The sequence below is a fragment of the Coenobita brevimanus genome, chromosome 30 (assembly GCF_032717465.1).
Source record: "Coenobita brevimanus isolate Jiangsu-jjx chromosome 30, ASM3271746v2, whole genome shotgun sequence".
Taxonomy (NCBI): domain Eukaryota; kingdom Metazoa; phylum Arthropoda; class Malacostraca; order Decapoda; family Coenobitidae; genus Coenobita; species Coenobita brevimanus.
In genome coordinates, this window is record NC_136983.1 from 33,656,748 (window position 1) to 33,676,235 (window position 19,488).

Consider the following 19,488-nt stretch of genomic DNA (forward strand, 5'->3'; position numbering starts at 1 on the left):
CGCACAGATAGTGCGGTACGCTTATGTATTCCTCGTAGGATTTGGCTGCTAAAATTGATTTTTTTGCTTATTTGGACTCAGTAGGGACCAGACTTTCAGAAAATGAGGGGGTTCAAATTTTTCCCCCCCCCCCCCCCCCTTTTTGGGGGTCACTTCTGTTTTGGCCCCCCTGGAATGGACTAATGTCCCTATTTCCGCCGTTTATTGACTGATTTCAGTAATGAAAGAGTTGTTTTATGGGTTTTAAAGTGTCACGAGTTTGTTTATGCTACTTTCAGATCAACCGGAAGTCCTTAACCGACTTCCGGTCCACCGGGTGGCATTTAAATGAGGAATAAGCTTTGTGTCAACTTAACATCACTTTACTTCACTAACCACAGGATGATTTTTTACAAAGTTAGTCAAATAGGCACATTGCAGTTCAAAATGCCACTTCTTTATAGTCCGGCTAAACCTAGAGGTAGGGTCGAAAGAATGTCTGGTATGGCAAATCCAGCATTCATTTTAATCGACCACAAGCTTAAATGTTAGGAAAACCGCATGCAATCGATAGCTTTAGAGACCCTCACAAATGGGATTATTTGGGCCTATTAGGCAACACAAATCCATGCCACATTTCCCACATAAGGCATCACCCACATTCTTTCGACCCTACGTCTAGGTTTAGCCCAACTTTAGATTCATTTTAAATGTCATTGACTTAGTCGTATTGCCTGTTGCAACATTTCGGTCAGTAATTACGGATTACATTGAATGCTGCACTATTGTTCCTTGCTCTCTGTCTACAGAAAATCAGGGCAATCTAATCCTCATCAGAGTCACTTTCTCGAATGTTCTCCTGAATTGTGTTCGCACAGTCTCCGCCATAGCATTTGCAAAGAGGAGTGCAAGGCAAACCATTTTTAGAGCAACTACATCGCCCCTTGCATCCTGTTTTACAGCCACATTTGATGAGTTCAATTTCTGCCTTTGGGGCAGGAAGCGCAAGACATCTAACTGGAACGTACAGTCCTTTTTCCAAAGTCCATCCATTCTCTTCAAGTGGAGGAAGCTCTGGGCAGTTGGTCTTGTATGATTTATCTCGCATAGTGATGTAGTTTGCACGGAGAATATGCGGTAACAATGTGGCGTGAGTAGGAGGTAGCATCTCTCCCTCTAAGTTCTTTGACCGAAATAGTTCCCATCTTAATGATGGTAAGGTTGTTGGACCTTTCGAACTATAGACACGGCACACAAATTGTTCCAAACCCTGGACTTGTGCAGGAAGCTCCTTGCTCTCAAGCTCTGCAGGAATGCAACGTTCTCCGAGTTCTTTGAAACAGCTTACGGCTTGATCATCATCTTCAAGCTTGAGGTAGGCATCGATCCATGTCTTTTTGGTAATTCCAACAAATTTGCCTCCCCAGTCAGCACCAGAGAAGTTGTGGAGTCCAAGAAGGCCTTGGCATTTATGATGCCCAATTACTTTTACTCGTTCAAGTACATCGATTTCTCGTGCCTTGGTGCCCTTACCAGTTGCAAACCTCAGGCAAGTGGGAGCAGCAATGCGTCCGCAAGATACCAGATCAAGCAGCAGCAGTAGTACATCTGTATCTGGAGACCAAACGCACAGTTTTCGCATGGTACCATTAGACACAGAAGCAAGAACCTGATGAGGAATCAAGGTATCAGCCTCTTCATGTGTGTGTGCCTCCTCGAAATCACGTCCCTTAATGACGGTATCGTACACAATGACCAGCAGGAAAGAACTCTCCCTTGGGAAGTATTCAAGCAGTCCCTGGCCAAACATGCATGTCAGCTTTTTCTTTGTTGATGATGCAGATAGGAGTTCCTTGATGGACATAGCTTCATCTCTGAGTGGATTTCATATTCCACAGAAGTAGCTGCTCTCTTCTGCCGAGTTTTATTTTTTAATGACTGGTCCATGTATCTATCAAACACAACTCGACACTCATCATAGCCAAGCATCATCTTTTCAATACGTTTGTTGAATGCATCCTGAAGATCTGACAGCTTCAGCATGGATGGTGTCTTTTTCATACCCTGAAGCACACCCATGGCATCAACTATTAGAACACTGACTGATGAATCTGGCTCATGTAGGAGCTCTGGCTGTGGTGCATCATTTTGGGGCTCTGGTTTGACGTCTTCAGCAGTATGCATGAAACTTGCTTTGTCTGTTGGAATGAACAGCGACCCATCAACAGCGCAGAGAGACCGAGGCACTGTTGACATTTCATATTCCCCTATTATCTCCTCAAGTTTTGGCACTAAGCTTGGTCTGCTGGCATGGATGATAAGAAATCGCCCAAGCAATTCACGCTCTTCCCCGAACTTGATGACCTTATCCCCTACACGTACTTTTGCCTTTTCCATCCAGTTAGAAAAGGCCTTCAGTTTGAGTTTCTTCATCTTGTCCCACACACAGACACTGGATGTAGACATCAACCGCTGAGAAATGAACTCCTCAAAGCACTTCTGACCCTTCTCTGTGAATTGCAGAATTTCTTGCTTTGCCTCATTTGACACTAGCGCTGACGATACCAGACTCTTCAACGGTGTGTTTACTTCAAATGGATTGCCTTCACAGTGCAGCTCGATTTGCTGTCGAATCTTCAGAGCATTTGCTCTTGACCTCAGAGTAATCTCTCCTGAGAGCTGATAATGTTCCCTCCTGACAGAAGATCTGGAAGCTTTGGGGAATCCATTGAGGTACTGATTCACTAGACAAGCCAGATGGGGCGTGGTAGTGACTAGTCGATCCAGAGCTGCTTCATCTCTACTGAGTCCAGCCATGCCACCATGTCCCTTTAGCTTCTTTATCTCCTGCTCAAGAGCCTGATCGGTGAAGAGACGGGTGAAGGGTATCTCCGATTTGGCCACAACAAAAGCACCAGACTTCAGGGCATCCCACGTCTCTGGGTCATCTTCTTCAAGAGCATTCATTTGGGCTAGGTGAACAGGCATCAGTCGAGCATAGTTGAGGAGATCACGGGCAAAGAAATACTTGATGATGTTCTCTAACCCCTACACCGCGGGCTTGTTTACCAATGACTTGCGTGTGCCGCGGGGTTATTTGGGCTCCAACAGACTCTCAAAAAATATTTGCCAAAAATCAGTTATTAGTCCTAGAATAATAAAATTACATATGCTTATGGCACATACCTTCAGCTTTCTCCTGGAATGATTGTTGAGCCTTCGTCTGTTACCGTAGGACTTGTGGAGACCTCTGAAATAGGGTAACGAAGTCTCCACTTTACACTTCCCGACAACCCGTAATATGATTACCACAGCCAGATACAAACACTATAAACACTATTCTACAATTTTCAAGTAGTTTGGGATCCATACTCAAAAAAAAAAAACACTGTGAAAACAATGGAAATTACGAGCGCGTCTGATCGTCGCACTGGCACTAGTTCGCTTTTGTTACTCTGTCATTTATTATTCATAAAACCCCTCACACTTTATATTTCTATTACTATATAACACTTATATATATCTACAGTCTTTATCCATAAGTTTCCTTCAGTAGTATTAGTTTATTGTCACTGTAGGGATTCAATTTCTTTCAGTAAAATACGTAGCATTCACTTTCTCGTCCTGTATACTGGCATTGAGAGTGAATGTCACTTTCATCTTCACTCTCATAACTCATAGCATTCAGACATGCTAGAGTGAAACTTTCACTTTCATTTCTCCTAGGGTATATACTCGTATTCTTATAATACTACTCATTTACATTTCTATTTACGTTCTCTATTTTATTTACGTTATTTACATTTCTATTTTATTTACACTGTGTTGTGCACTGTCACTTGAAATAACTTATAAAACTATTTTCCATTGTTCACGTATATTTACATTCATTACTTTCACTTGCTGTTTACACATTATTTACACATTATTTACAATTCCACTTGCACTATTTTACTCAATAGAAAGATCGTAGTCACTCTTTTATCAATAGTCAGCCCTTTACCTCTTTCCACACGAGGTTTAGTAGGGGGTAAAGGTCACAGAGCCATTTGCATGGGGGTGAAAAAAGGCCTTGAAGTCAGCAAGAAGAAACATACGTCCCCTCACTTCGGAAGATGAGAGTAAACTGATAACGCAGGGGCAGCCTGGAGGCCTGCTTGGGGGTTATTCAGAGTTACCAATATTACTTCTTGAAACAGCTAAGTCTAGCACTGATATGATTGGCAGGAAATCTAGACAATACATTATAAATTTGGTAGTTCCAGGTGAATGTAAATATCACTTAGGCTTCTCCCTTCCCTCCTTACATGTATATTTATTACGAAAATAGATTAGAGGCCTACTTAGGAGGTATATAATCAGAGCTACCAATGTTAAATCTTGAAACAGCTTTGTGTAGCACTGATATGATTGGCAGGAAATCTAGACAATACATTATAAATTAGGTAGTTCCAGGTGAATGTAAATATCACTTAGGCTTCTCCCTTCCCTCCTTACATGTATATTTATTACGAGAATAGATTATACGGCATATTTCAAGGGGAAAAAAACAGCGAAAATTAGCGAACGAGTGCACGTGAGGTGTTGTCAGGTGATAATTAGCCAATTCCAGGTGTATGGCACTCTCACTTACCTTATTTCTTTCTTGTATATATTATTTGGTATAAGAATATGACATAGGGCTTATTTCAATGGATGAAATCAGTGAAAAATTCCAGGGAAGATTTACTTAGCGTAGCATGGCCGAGCAGGCGAGAGGATAGGGTAATGGAGGGGGGGTAGGGAGGGGAGTCAAGAACGGGGAGAAATGGCTAAATTGTCGACAATGGATGTGAGTACAGATGAGATTAGGAGTGCTGACTAGTGTTGGACATTGGCAGTACTGATAGATGATACAAGCCCCCACTTGGAAGCCCGGGTGAATTCAAAATAACACAGAATCACAAAAGCGACGCCCCGCGGTATGATCCCTTGCTCCCAAGCGTCACGAAAGTGACGCCCCACGGTTAAGGGGCTAAAGATGCCAGGTAACCTTCCCAGTCACCTGAGCGGCAACAGCTGATGAGTTGAAGAAGACTCTCCACTTGGCCAAGGTACTGTGACAGGAACTGAGCAAACTCGCCAATGCCTTTGTCATCTTCATGTGGCTTGATATTTCCTGCATACCATGACTGGATTTCTTCAAAGGTCTCTACCATCTCTGGGTTGCATTCGTGAAGTTTGTCCTTGAGAGCAATGCACTTGATTCGAACTGGACCTTTTTAGATTGTCGACAATACAGCATCAAACTGCAACATCATGATTGCTAGGCTGGTTGTGATGTGGTACTCAAGGCCTCGCTTGTAAGCTTTGCCACCAAAAATCCCACGAAGAGCTGCTGATGTCTATGCACCACTTTCAATGGCGCAGGTGTCAAGGCCACTTCCGTCAATCGTTTTACCAAGTGCATGCAGGGCAGCAAATGCAATGTGGAGGACACCAGCTCTTAGTATCCAGTTGGTGTTGCCAACTGACTGCTGAATCTTCAGTGCACGAGCATAAAGGTCCAGATCAAGCGTTATTAGTGTCTTTCTCTGAGGACCAACAACGGTGGCCGAGATACCCTGTGTTAACTGCAGGGCAGTATAGAGGGTCCCATAATCTGTCGGTGAGGTCTTGAACAGTGGAGCGATCACCTCTGTGTTTGTTCGCACGTGGTCATGACTGTCAGAGGACTGTGATATCAGCAGGGACTTAGTTGCAGCCCAAGTTGGCATCACATCCTCCTTTGCCAATTTAGCTGGTTTACGCACTTGTCCTCTGACTGACAAAATTGAATCAGATTGACCCCTGTCCTTCGAAGGCTCAGTCTCTTCACTGTCCTGTGTGTCTACCTGTGTCGCCTGAGGTTCAGCCAAGGTTTTCTCCCCATCGTCATCAGTTGCAAGGTAGTTAGCAAGTGCCCAGGTGTGAGTGAAGTCTGTGGAAAGAAGGTTGTTACGCTTTCCAATCTTGTAGTCCTGGAATCTCAATGGAGTTGTCTTGATGATCGGCTCTTGCTGCAGCTGCACTTCAAATTTAAGAGGAGCTTGTGGTGCCATCTTCTGCGGTATAACGAGTGGTTCATTCATAGGCTGTCCATGTACGTCCTGCTGGTTGATTACAACGACTGTGCCATGGTATGTTTCCTGTCCTGTTGGCGTGTCCTCCAACAGATCGATGTTGTCTATAGCAAACCAGATGTTCTCATCTTTCTTGACAAAATCAGGGAGACAGAATCCGCCAGCATTCTTCATTCGTTGAAGAACACACTGGTCAACATTTTCTTCTAGTTCAAGGATCTTCTTGTAGTCGCTCCCGATGTAGACATCTGAGAGGCTCTGGACAAGGTTCTTGTCACGTACTCTTGAATGGATAGCAAGAGGCAGTCCAATTGAGAGGGGTGTTTGGACAGTTTCCCGGAAAGTTTCATCAGTCTTTGGTTCGTGCTTCACCTGACGATCAGTGCGAGTATTCTGGACCAAAAACTGGCATGCAACATCAACTGTCTTGTCAACTTCTTCCTCCTGCACTCCGGACACCTTGCTCACATGACTGCCGAAAAGGAGGTGGCTCAGAAAAAATTGTAGCAAAGAGGGATTCTTGAAGTTATCAAAGCTGCCTGTGAATGACCAACCCCGCTTTGATATCATCTCTCGTAGCAGGCTAGCAGCATTCACAAGGTTACTAACTATCTCACCATTATCCATCATTGAAAGCCTAAGGTCTACAGCTTTACTAACCGCTGCTGACAGGACAAGATTTTCTGGCTCATTCCGTCACACTGAACTGACAAATTGAACACCTGGAAACCGCCCAGTAATCAACTTTTTCAGATACTTGCGATAGTTTTTAGTCTCATTAACATCTATGTTATATCTATCTAAGATCGACAAGTAAGCATTATTGACCTGAGCCATGTTGAGTGTAATATCATCGTCTGTAAGAGTGTTTTGTATGATGAGGACTAACTGTTCATCACATAATGAGAGAATAAGTAGCACATTACCAAGATCAGCTTTTGCAGATGTGCGCTGTGCTGACCTCAAGCATGACCTATGGTAATACTTTTCGATGTAACGGCTCTGATCCAGCCTCGGGACAAAAACCACAGGATGAAAACATGCGCACCTCCTCCTTTGGGAGTGACCTTGATCGTTTAGGTCGAACAGGTCCTGTTGCACTTGAAGGGCGACCAGGTCCTCGACTAGCACTGGGGTCTGGAGAGTCAGTTCAGGGATCGCTTACCCCGGAGCCGTTCAATCATGCCCTTGTTTACGATAGGTTTGCGGCACTCGCTGTGATAGTAAACAGATTTGAGTTCCAGCTCATTCATGCCAGACAGGTGGTCAGTCAGTTGCTGAATATCACTTTGACCTAGGGACACTCTCTCCTGGCAGCACTTTAGAAGGTCCTTTAGCATAGCTGGATCATTTAGTAGATTCTTGCCAGGGGTGGCCCCCTCTTTGCAAATCACACAAATTTTGATATCCTCTGACATCTTCCTTAGCACTTGCAGTTCACCATCATCCAGTACAAGGGTTTTAGTTGTGGGAAATCTATTACTGGTTCTTCAATCTTCTCTATATCTTCTTCATGCACACACCTGAAAAAAAGATGGGAACCTTGGTCAATAAACTGGTCAATAAATTACCGACTTAAGGGCACTGACGTTTTTTTTTGGGGGGGTCCCAAAAGGATCTGACCCCCAGAAAGTGACTTTGAGGGGGTCTGATTGCTTTCAAAGTGTGATAAATAAACTCGGCACACTGAGAAACCTATAAAACAACACTTACATTATGAAAATTGGTCAATAAATGACCGACATAGGGGCACTGACGATTTTGGGGGGTCCCAAAAGGAAAATGACCCCCCAAGGGTGGTGGAGGGGCGGGAAAATTTGAACCCCTTCAGTTTCTGACAGTCTGGTCCCTACTGAAGCCAAAACTGCAAAAAAATCGATTTTAGCGCCTAAATCCTATGGGAGCAGTTTTTCGTACATAGCGTACCGCACTAAGAGGGTGTGACGTCAAGGATAGTACAAGAGAGAGAGAGAGAGAGAGAGAGAGAGAGAGAGAGAGAAAGAGAGAGAGAGAGAGAGAGAGAGAGAGAGAGAGAGAGAGAGAGAGAGAGAGAGAGAATGGGAGCGTAAAAGAAAACAAATGTAATGGTATACCAATGTAAACCGGCAATTTCTGGATCATTTGGTATGTGTTTGGTGGAGTTGTGCTATGAACCAGTGATCTCTGTCAATATTATCATTTTTTTTCTCATAATCAGCTGGCTTACAGGCATCTCTGACGTCGGATCTGTGTCTGTGTAACCCTGTATACGACATTCCTATATTCTCTAAAAACAGATACTTCTTCTTGAAGACATATTTTATTATATCTCACAAAGATAACACTAATCTTTTCTTTGCTCTGCATGCAGTTTCGGATATAAATAAAAGTAATCCATAGGTGTCTGACTGGTTATACTATGGCTGAGACCCTTAGTCTGGAATATCTGTGACGTCATGAGCAGACTGGGACAAGTTTTTGCTCCCCCCCCCCCGTGTGAAACTACCTTGTATTTTCTTTACCTTACTAGAAATGACCCACCACATCTGGGACTACCTTGTTGTCTGTTTCATTTGTCCGAAACTGTACAGTGCATAAGGGAGTCATAAACCAACTGTCTGTGTCAGGTGTAACTTTTCTTTAGGGTAACGGCCTGGTGAGGGGACAAGCTAGCAAAATACTCCATGTGGCAAAAATGATGTGCTGCAGGAGTGAAATGCAAGGAAATATTTCTCATCTCTTTATTTCCTCTCATTTGCCTCATGCTTGTAAGCCGATGATACAGGATGCATTGAAGGTAGAAAAAAATAAATCATAATATCAGTACTAACCAAAGAAACAAATATTAACCTGTCACGTCCCGAGCTATTTCGCACCTCCGACACCCCCCAATCCCTAGATATTTTCGATGTGTGTGTTTTTTTTTTTTTTTTTTTTTTTACTAAAACCTCCGTTTTTGGAGGGAAACATCGAAATTTCATAGAGAAATCGCTCACCTGAGGTTTAAAATACTCGATCCAGGTAGCAGTACCTCCTTACCTGACTGGGTTTTCTAACAGGCTGGCACCAAGGAAAACGAGTTCTATGGGAGGGTAACTATTTCACACCACTCATAAGCGGTATTTATTTATTTACTTGGTATGAATTTATATGTAGTACGAGAATATATTGGTTTTCAAACAGTAATACAGGCATTATAAGCATTGTTTCACTCACTAACTCATCACCATACCTGACCTTTTGCCACATTACCTGATCATCATTTCTGACTGTTTCTTCCTCTAATGCTATGTAAACTTTGTCCTCCACATTGTCATCAATTGGGGAATCACTGTGGTCCTGAATGTCTTTATTGGCCAGGTCACTGGTAACAGGTGAATTGCCGAGACAATGACGTGCGAGGGGGGGAGGGGGAGGTTATGCGGTGTAAGGCATTGTCCCTGCTTGGCATCTTGAAGAGGAATAGAGGAAGATGTCCCGTGTATATGTACGAAAAATCGCACACTGAAAATTGAAAATTGTGCAAATTAGGGACCTTGCAATTGCACGACATACCAGTACGTTGTCGGAACTGGCAAATGGAAAATGTTGCAACGTACCGATACGTCGACGAGATGCGGCGGGTTAATAAGAAAATTTTTTACATGTATGTGGATGGAAATAATTAATATATAGGATTCATCATACTGGACCCTACCTAACTCCACCTCAGGGTAGAAGAAAGTGGCAGGATGAAAATGACAATGAATATGAAAATCTGATTATTTTTTCATATCACAGCTTATATTTTTATATCACAGCTTATTTCACGTAGCTCAGTGCCTTGTGCATTATGGAGGTTATTCTCTTGGGGATGGAAACATACATTCCCTTCTCATATCCTTTGACTAATGCAAGAAAGCCTTGGTTTAATTGTGCTTGTTCTAATACTGTCCACAACAAGGAGAGGGCCTATAAAAGATACCAGAGCCAAACCCACCCCTGAATCACATCTTTTTTATGTTTCTGCCTGGAATCACGCTAAGTCTGTGCTTCGTTCTACTACAAAAAATTTCATCCGTACTTAATGCTCCAAAGTCTCCAACTCGATTTCTTCCTGTTCCTTCTGGCACCTTTGCCAAAAACCTTTCTAACAACTTTACCTCATGATCCTTCCCTCCTCTTTTCTACTCTGATAGTTCTATAGCCATTTCTTCTACTGATAGAGCAGATCTCTTTTCTCAGACTTTCTGCTCCAGTTCCACCTTAGACAATTCCGGTGCTGTTCCTCCATTACATCCCTCCTCAGACTTCCTCATGGCTGACATTAAAGTTTCTTTAGCTGATGTATTTTCTGCCATCACAGGCCTCAATACTAACAAGGCATATGGGCCTGATGCAGTCCCTCCTGTTGTACTCAAGAACTGTGCTTCTGTCCTTACACCCTGCCTAGGTAAACTCTTTCGCCTTTGTCTATCAACTGTACCTTTCCTTCTTGCTGGAAGTTTGCTCTCATTCAGCCAGTCCCAAAGAAGGGTGACCATTCCTAACCCTTTAACTATCGTCCAGTTGATTTAACATCCTGTATCTCAAAAGTTTTCGAGTCAGTTCTTAATAGAAAAATTTTAAAGCATCTCTTCTACCACTACCTTCTTTCTAAGTGTCAGGGACACTCCACTGGCGATCTTCTCTCCTATCTTTAGACTCCTGGGCATCCTCCTTCCGGGACTTTGGCGAAAGCTTTGTCATTGCATTTGACATCTCCAAGGCTTTCAATCGAGTCTGGGATAAATCTTTAATTTCCAAACTGCCTTCTTACGTATTTTTATCCTTCTATCCATGCCTTCATCTATACCTTCATTTCTGGTCGTTCTATAGCTGCTGTTATAAATCTTTAATTTCCAAACTGCCCTCTTACGTATTTTATCCTTCTATTCATGCCTTCATCTATACCTTCCTTTCTGGTCGTTCTATAGCTGCTGTTGTAGACAGCCATTGTTCTTCTCCTAGATCTATCAACAGTGGTGCTCCTCAGGGCTCTGTCCTATCACCAACTCTCTTCCTTGTATTCATCAATGACCTTCTAAGGTGTACATCTAATCCTATCCACTCTTACACTGATGACTCCACCCTTCACGTTTCCATTCGATTCCCGCAACGTCCATCTCAGCAGTTACTTCAACAAACAAGGGATGAGGCTATGGCACACTGAATGTCTGACTTGGCTCGTATCTCTAACTGGGGTAAAAATAATGTTGTTGTTTTAATGCATCAAAGACTCAGTTCTTACACCTAACAACCAGACAAAATCTTCTGCGGGAGTACCCACCAATGTTTAATAATATTCACCTTAATCCTGCCTCATCCTTCAACTTGCTTGGGGTTTCATTCACTCGGGACTTGTCTTGGAAAGATCATATTACATCTTTTGTGAAATCTGCTTCCAAGAAATTAGGTGTGCTAGGCCGATTCCATTCCTTCTATACCCCTCCACAGTTGTTGACTTTATACATAAGTTTTATCCGCCCTGCTTTACCGCCCCCGTGTAGAGTACAACTCTATTGTGTGGAGAGGCTCCCCCCATACCGCTTTTTCTCAGTAGGGTGGAGTCAAAGGCTGTTTGTCTCATTAACTCTCCTCCTCCTACTGCCTCCCTTCAACCTATGTCTCATTGCTACACTGTTGCATCTTTATCTCTTTTCTATCGCTACTTCAATGGTCACTGCTTCTCCGAACTGTCTGCCTGCATCCCTCCACCTCTAGGATGGGCACGTAGCACCCGTCTAGCAGCCAACTCTCATCCCTTTTCTGTCCAACTCTCTAATGCAAGAGTTAACCGTTACTCCCAGTCCTTCATTTATGCAACAGGTCAGCCCTGGAATTGTCTCCCCATGTCTATATTTCCTGCTAGCTATGATCTCCAGCCTTTCAAACGCAGTGTGTACAGGCATCTCGAAATGATCGGATCTTGAATTTGGATCTCTCTTGTATTTTGTTTTTCTCTTGGAAGGAACAGTTTTCCGGGCTCGTGGCCTTTGGTTCCTTCTTCCTAGCATAAAAGAAAAGAAAAGAATACTGCAGCCCTGCATTCTTTCCATTGACTTCTTCATGACTGAAGTTGTATTCTACTGTTAACCAGCACCCTTCCGACATCGTACGTCTTACGACAGTACATGGTAGCTGCCGTGGACCCACCGTCATACGCCATACGAGTCACAATTTCAAGGCACATCGTGTGCACATTTTTCAAATTTCGCGAGTGATTAGTGGCAGGCAGATGCGTGAGATCTTGTAGCTGCCGCCAGGCAGAAACAACAGTATCAGCTAGTCAAGTGTGCCAGAAACCGGCGATTTTTTGGTGGTACCATTATGAACCCACATTACTTAAACCCATTATACAGTATATATATATATATATATATATATATATATATACCACAATATTCTTGCTGTATATGTACTTTTGTAGTAAATAAATGTAATTATATGTATTTAGGTTGGTTTTGATTAGTTACCCTCCTCCTTCCCGCTGTAGAAAACAGCAGCATAACCAGCCTGGCCACAGAACACCTGGCTGAGGTGAGGGAGGACCCACCTTAGGAGCACTTGGGGGTGATGCGAGCAACTTTCTTGATGTTAATTAGTTTTTCACCAATAAGGAATGTTGGAGCAAAAAAAAAAAAAAAAAATCGAAAATTAACTGGGTTGTCACGGGGTGGGGGGGCCCAAAAAAAAACCAGGAGGGGACGGGTTAATCTTTTATCACAATGCAGTGTTCAGAAGAGAGATGATAATTTAAGGACAATTGAAAGTGAACAGAGTATCATAATAACTTTGAATTTTCAGGTAACTGTCAAAGTATTGAAACAATCGAATCATATATTTACTCATTTTGGAGGATAAATAAAACTAGGACTGGCAGTGTTTTTTTATTTTCCCACGTTGCATTACGTGACGAAGGAAGACCGAGTAAAAACAGCGGATGGAAGGATGTTAACTAAGATGGATGCAGTAAGGAAGAGATGGGTGGAGTAATTTGAAAGATTGTTAAATGTAGTGGAGGAAAGAGAGGCTGAGATTGTGGCAGATGGAATGATACAAGGAATAAATGTGTTGGGAGAGCTGAATGATTCTTTGATGACAATGGAGGAAGTGCAGGAGGCAGTAAACGAGATGAAACCAGGGAAAGCTGCAGGTATGGATGGATGTGCTGTGGAATGCCTGAAAGTACTGGGCAAGTGCTTGTGTGGTCCCGTTGTTTAAAAGCAAGGGTGATGAGTAAGAATCTACTAGCTTTAGGGGTATAAGTCTTTGAGTGTTGTAGGTAAGGTGTATGGTAGAGTGTTAATTAAGAGTTAGAGATAGTACAGAGAGAGTGATTGGTGATGAGCAGTGTGGCTTTAGGAGAGGAAGGGGATTCGTGGATCAGGTATTTGCTGTGAGACAAGTGTGTGAAAAGTATTTAGCGAAAGGCAAGGATGTGTTTTGGGCATTCATGCATTTATAGAAAGCATATGATAGAACTGATAGGGAGGCTTTGTGGACTGTTTTAAGATTGTATGGACTTGATGGTAGGTTACCAAAAGGGGTGAAAAGTTTTTATGTAAATAGTAGGGCGTGTGGAGGGGTGGGAAATACTGTGAGTGATTGGTTTCCTGTGAGAGTGGGGCTGAGGCAGGGATGTGTGATGTCGCCTTGGTTTTTCAATATTTATATGGATGGTGTTGTAAGGGAGGTGAATGCAAGAGTGTTAGGTGGAGGTCTGAGTTTGGTGAATGTTGATGGTAGAGAGTGGAATCTGAAGCAGCTGCTGTTTGCGGATGAAACTGCACTGGTGGCTGATTCAGAGGAGAGGTTGAGACAGTTGGTAGAGGAGTTTAGAAGGGTGTGTGAAAGGAGGAAATTGAAAGTAAATGAGAATAAGAGTAAAGTGATGAAGTGTCCGAGGATGGTAGATGGTAGGAGGATGAATATAGTTTTGAATGGTGAGTTGCTTGAGGAGGTAGAGTGTTTTAAGTATTTGGGGTCACATGTCGCTGTGGTAAATGCAGAAGTGAAGTTCAGAATGAATGAAGTAGGAAAGATGCTGGGAGAAATGAAAAAAGTGTTGAGATGTCATTCGCTTAGAATGGATGTAAAGAGATGGCTGTATGAGGGTATCGTGGTACCAACTGTCTTATATGGGGCTGAAACATGGAATGTGGGTGTGGCAGAGAGGAAAAGTTTGAGTGTAATGGAAATGAGGTGTCTGAGGAGTATGTGTGGATCGAGTGAGAAATGAAGTGTGCAGGAGAACTGGCGTTGTGTGGGAAATGGCTGATTGAGTTGAGCAGAGGGTGTTGCGATGGTATGGGCATGTGGCGAGAATGGATAATGAGTGATTGGTGAAAAATGTAACTAGATCTGATGTTAGAGGTGTAAGGCTGAGAGGAAGACCACGAATATGTTGGATGAACAGTGTGAATGGAGTGTTGGATGCAAGAGGATGTCTATTGAGCAAGGAAGAGTAGCTGTGCACGATAGAAATGATTGGAGAGAATCTGTGAATGAATAAATGATGATGCAGCCCTGATGGGATACTCTCCTGTATTTGGTCTGATCAGCTGACCAGGTCAGGTGCTGGTAAGGGGATGGGTTGATTATGATGTGGCAGGGGTAAACCAGCTCTGCTGTCGGGCCCTGCTGTGGATGTCTCTGATTCCATTGCACAGTTGACCCTTGTGCGGTGTGGTGCGTTGAGGATCTGTCTGTTTTCCCCTTGGAGCTACGATGCAAATGAATGTGTTTGGATGGATGAGTAAATTGGGAGTGTGTCGTCCTGTCTAGGCTTCCTCCCTTTCCTTGGGGGGAAGCAGCCTAGGAATATAGATAGATAGATAGATAACATTAGTTGAGAATTATATCGTTAAAATTCATACTTAAAATATCACAGGTAAAAGAATCATGAGTCTGGGTGTTGGAAAACCATCAACAGTAAAATTCGGATCTGCCGACTTAACGAGAATGTGTTCTGCTTACACCCATGAAGGTACACAGAATAATGAGCTGCTAAAGAAAATGTTCTTAATCTTACACAAAGGTTACCCACACGCCGTCATCCACGTACACATTCTTCCACATTACAATAGATCAAAGGAAGTAACAACTTGAAGATAAATGTATGCTTAACTTAAACAGAAAATTATCCATTTCCTTGAAACCCCCCACTTTTAGCCACCTTCCGGGACATGCTGCGAATTCGTGGGTAGTTTTGTATCTTCCCTATCCACGGCATAGGGATGGAGTCCACTTCTCACATCCACTGACCGTAGAGGAACTCGACCCAGAATTATGCGGTTTCCAAACACTCACTTCATCACCTTCGATCCTGGCGAGAATAGATAAAAATAAGATTCATATTCTCGTCTGTTAAGGAAGCCTCCTAACACCCTTTCCAAAGAGATTTATTTTGCTAAGAACACCTGATTCTCATCTTTCGTGTTGTGTAAATCCTTCTAATATTGCCCGACTTTACATAAATAGGGTACAAAATTATATTAACATGCCATATAAAAAAAAATAAATAGCTAAGGAAGAGGTGCTAGGGAAGCTCTTTAACTGACGAGAATACGGACCTAAGACTCGACGGTTTGGTGCAGGCGGAGATATTTAATCATGTGTGTCTGTGAAGCAATGCCTGACAAGAAATATAATACCCGCTGAGTGAAGTTCTTTTCCTGGTGAACATACATCTGCTTCAGCCCAGTCTTGACCGTCTTCTGACAAAATTATAGGATCTTCACAAAAAGCACAGTTATGAGGTATTGATGTAATTCGGCCGTTTTATCACATCACGGGATTGTGAAATGAAGGTACAGTGTCTGGCTTTCTTCCTGTCTCACTTGGTCAGGATAGACTGGATCAGAATACATAAACGCATTTACGATCCATTCTCTGTCGTGATATATAGAAGGGAGAAGGAGGCTATAGAATCTTTGTCTTCTAACTTCATAAGTATTCTTAAGGTACAACACGAAAATTAAAGCAGGTTATAATTCTTTTCTGTAAGTAGTTTAAGAAAACGGGTACAAAATCCTCCCCTGTCTAGTTCTTCCTGTAAAAACATAGCTAAGTTAAGTAGAGGAATCGAACCTAATTGTCTGAGAATCCCACCCCTGGATCTTATAAACACTGGTGTTGGGGAAGCCGTGGCCACATCGGTCTCCGTGTATAAATCACATCAGTTTTCGAGGAACGTGGTCTGTGCTGCTTGACGTGGCAGTGTCTTGTGAATGAGGTCTGATCCTGCCATCTGTGGATCCAGCGGTAGATGGAAGATACGCTGGCTCCAGTCTTGAAAGAGATCTGTCGCACTGACGCTCCACCCAGCCACGTTAACACGAGCAAGGAACGATCACTTTTAGCCAAGCTGCTGTTGGAGAGTCTTTGCTTCATTCTGATACTCTGCCAGACAAAAATTTTAAAGGTACGGTAATTGCATGAATGTATGAAAATAGAAATTATATCACGTTCTCCACTCCTAAACTATAATGAATTATTCTGTATAAGCTTCATTACGTAACATGAAAAGCATCTACTCTTTTTTTTTAGAAAGAAAAAAAAGAGCCAGTTTATCTTAAAGATATCCCATGGGAAAATGTTACGCTGAGAAAGAATGGCTGCTTTTTTTTTCTTTTCTTTTTTTATCGCTGTTATTTTTCCGAGCTAAGCCAGTTCTGTTTTCATGGTTTCCTCATCCCACTCGATATGTGAGGTACAGTCACTCAAAAAAGAAGTGATCCCTCTCTAGCCAACCCCTCTGCGTTTCGTCTCTTAACACTGTAACCTTACAACTTCAGGTGATTTGAGTTGGACATTGAGATATTACTCGTATGCCTGAGTGAACCCCAACTCGAATTCAGTTTCACCTCTTGATGAACTAATGTAGCTATGCCGTGTGCGGAAATGCTGTTCATAATATTGCTTTGTATATTAACCCTCGGCGTCCCGTCGACGTTCTTTAACGTCCACACGTTTTGTCACTGCCAATCCCGTCGACGTACATAAACGCGAAAAAATTGCAAGATCCCTAAATTGCACAATTTTCAATTTTCATGAGTCATTTTTGGTATGTATACACGTGACACCTTCCTCAACAAGATGCCAGGCAGGGACAATGCCTTACCCAGCATGACCTCCTCCCCCCCCTGCATGTCATTGTCTCAGCAATTCACCTGTTATCAGTGACCTGGCCAGTATAGCCATGTCATGCCACGGTACGAAATTCAGGACCAGAGTGATTCCCCAATCAGTGACAATGTGGAGGACAAACTTTACATAGCATTAGAGGAAGAAACAGTTAGAAATGATGATCAGGTAATGTGGCAAAAAAAGGTCAGGTATTAGTGAGTGAAACAATGCATATAATGCCTATATTACTGCTTGAAAACCAATATACTCTTGTACTACATATAAATTCGTACCAAGTAAATAAATAAATACCGTTTATGAGTGGTGTGAAATAGTTATTCTCGCATAGAACTCGTTTCCTTTGGTGCCAGCCTGATAGAAAACCCAGTAAGGTAAGGAGGTACTGCTACCTCTAATGAATATTTTAAACCTCAGGTGAGCGATTTCTCTACGAATTTTCGATGTTTCTCACCAAAAGCGAAGGTTTGAGCCCAAAAAATTTTTTTCCTAAAATGGTCGGGAATGGGGGGAGTCAGTGGTGGAAAAGTGGTCGGGATGGGGAGGGTTAAATAATCACATCATAGTGCAAGCGGCAAATCCTTTGACCTCAATAGATAATCTAATGTTGAACACTTTCATTATGTAACATCTATCATTCACATTAAAACATAATGTGTGGATGCACAGAAACAATTACTATGTTGTATCTACCAATGATTTTCAACTATTCCCCACACAGTTCAAAACATTCCGTTGAAGCGATTATTATAACTTTCACCCCATAACCTAACCTGTGACTATACGTCTAAAAATTTAATGTCACATAACCGACTTGGAATTTCTATGTCGGTACACGTCCCAGAAAGACCAATAATAATTGTACTGACCTCCACATTATAAACATCTTAAGTCTAAAAAAAAGAAAAAGTGTCATTCACGAGAGGGCTGCTTAATTTTAAAGGCGGCATGTCTTCATGATGTGTAATTCTGAGGTAGGCTACAACACCATGATGAAGTAGGGACACCTCTTTGACATAAGTATGGTTCATTGTTTTGATGAGGCTTGTAAAACAACTGTGATCTCGATGACCTTGTCAGAAGAAAAACTTTCTTTGATGCCTAATCTACATCCGATTTACTACGTATTACTGGAAAAATATATTACTGTGGGAATGATACTGTCATAACTAAACAGTAGACTACTGCCAAAATGAAGATGAAAGTTATATCTCTATTAGGATAAGACGTTCAGATCACTTCAGTAGAAATACTGCATTACATGCCTCGTGACATTTTCACAGAATCTAAATTTCAGTATTATCTTTCTTTTTTTTTCTAATTTTTCCCCCGTTTATGGCTAGGTATTTTGTTTCTTCAGAATAATAATATGGCATTGAAATGTGTAACTGCATCAATGTTAAGTTTTTGTGCAATAAGTCTTAGGTAATGCATCCCCTTAATATCTTACACGAAACTTTAGCATTTCACTGTTGGCGCCATAATGACCATTGCAGTATAAGAAGAATTTTTACAGTAGCTAGGTTACGTATCACTGTCCGAGTAGCATTCTAATGCAGATACTACCTTTATCATCTCAATCCTCGAATTTCATACATTATGCTTTTTCTTCACGATATACTGTAATTTTAATGTCCGATAACTGTAGAGATGATATCACTTAATTCGGAGGTTGTAATCTCCATCGTGGACTGTAATCCCAAAGCTTGAAGCCCAAGAGCTGAGTTTGTATGCCCAGCTTAGTATCCATATCATTATTTTCTCCTCTGTAGCCTACCACATATCTGTCAGTGATGAGATATACCAGTCCCAGAGTAAACGCTAGCTTGTCCATATCTCTACAGCATACTGTATGCGTGGGTGAAGGGGATGTGTCACTGCCGGGGCGAACACAAGCATGGCCATGTTTTTACCACATTATGTGTGAGCTGAGGAGGTGTGTCAGTGCCAGTGTGAACACTACCTTGGCCACATCCCTAGCACATATGCATGAGTTGAGGAGATGGGTCAGTGATAAAGCAAACGCTTGCCTGACCACAGCTCTACTTCATATGCGTGGGTTGAGAGGATGTCTTACAGGCAGAGCGACAGCTAGCCTGGCCACGTCTCTACCACATAGGCATGGGTGAAGGGACGTGTCGGTACTAAATCATATGATAATCTGGCTACATTTCTGCTGCATAAGCAATGATGAGGGAAAGTGATAGTTCTTGGTGACTCTTTTGCCTGGCCACATTTCTGTCACATACAAGTTCATGGGTTA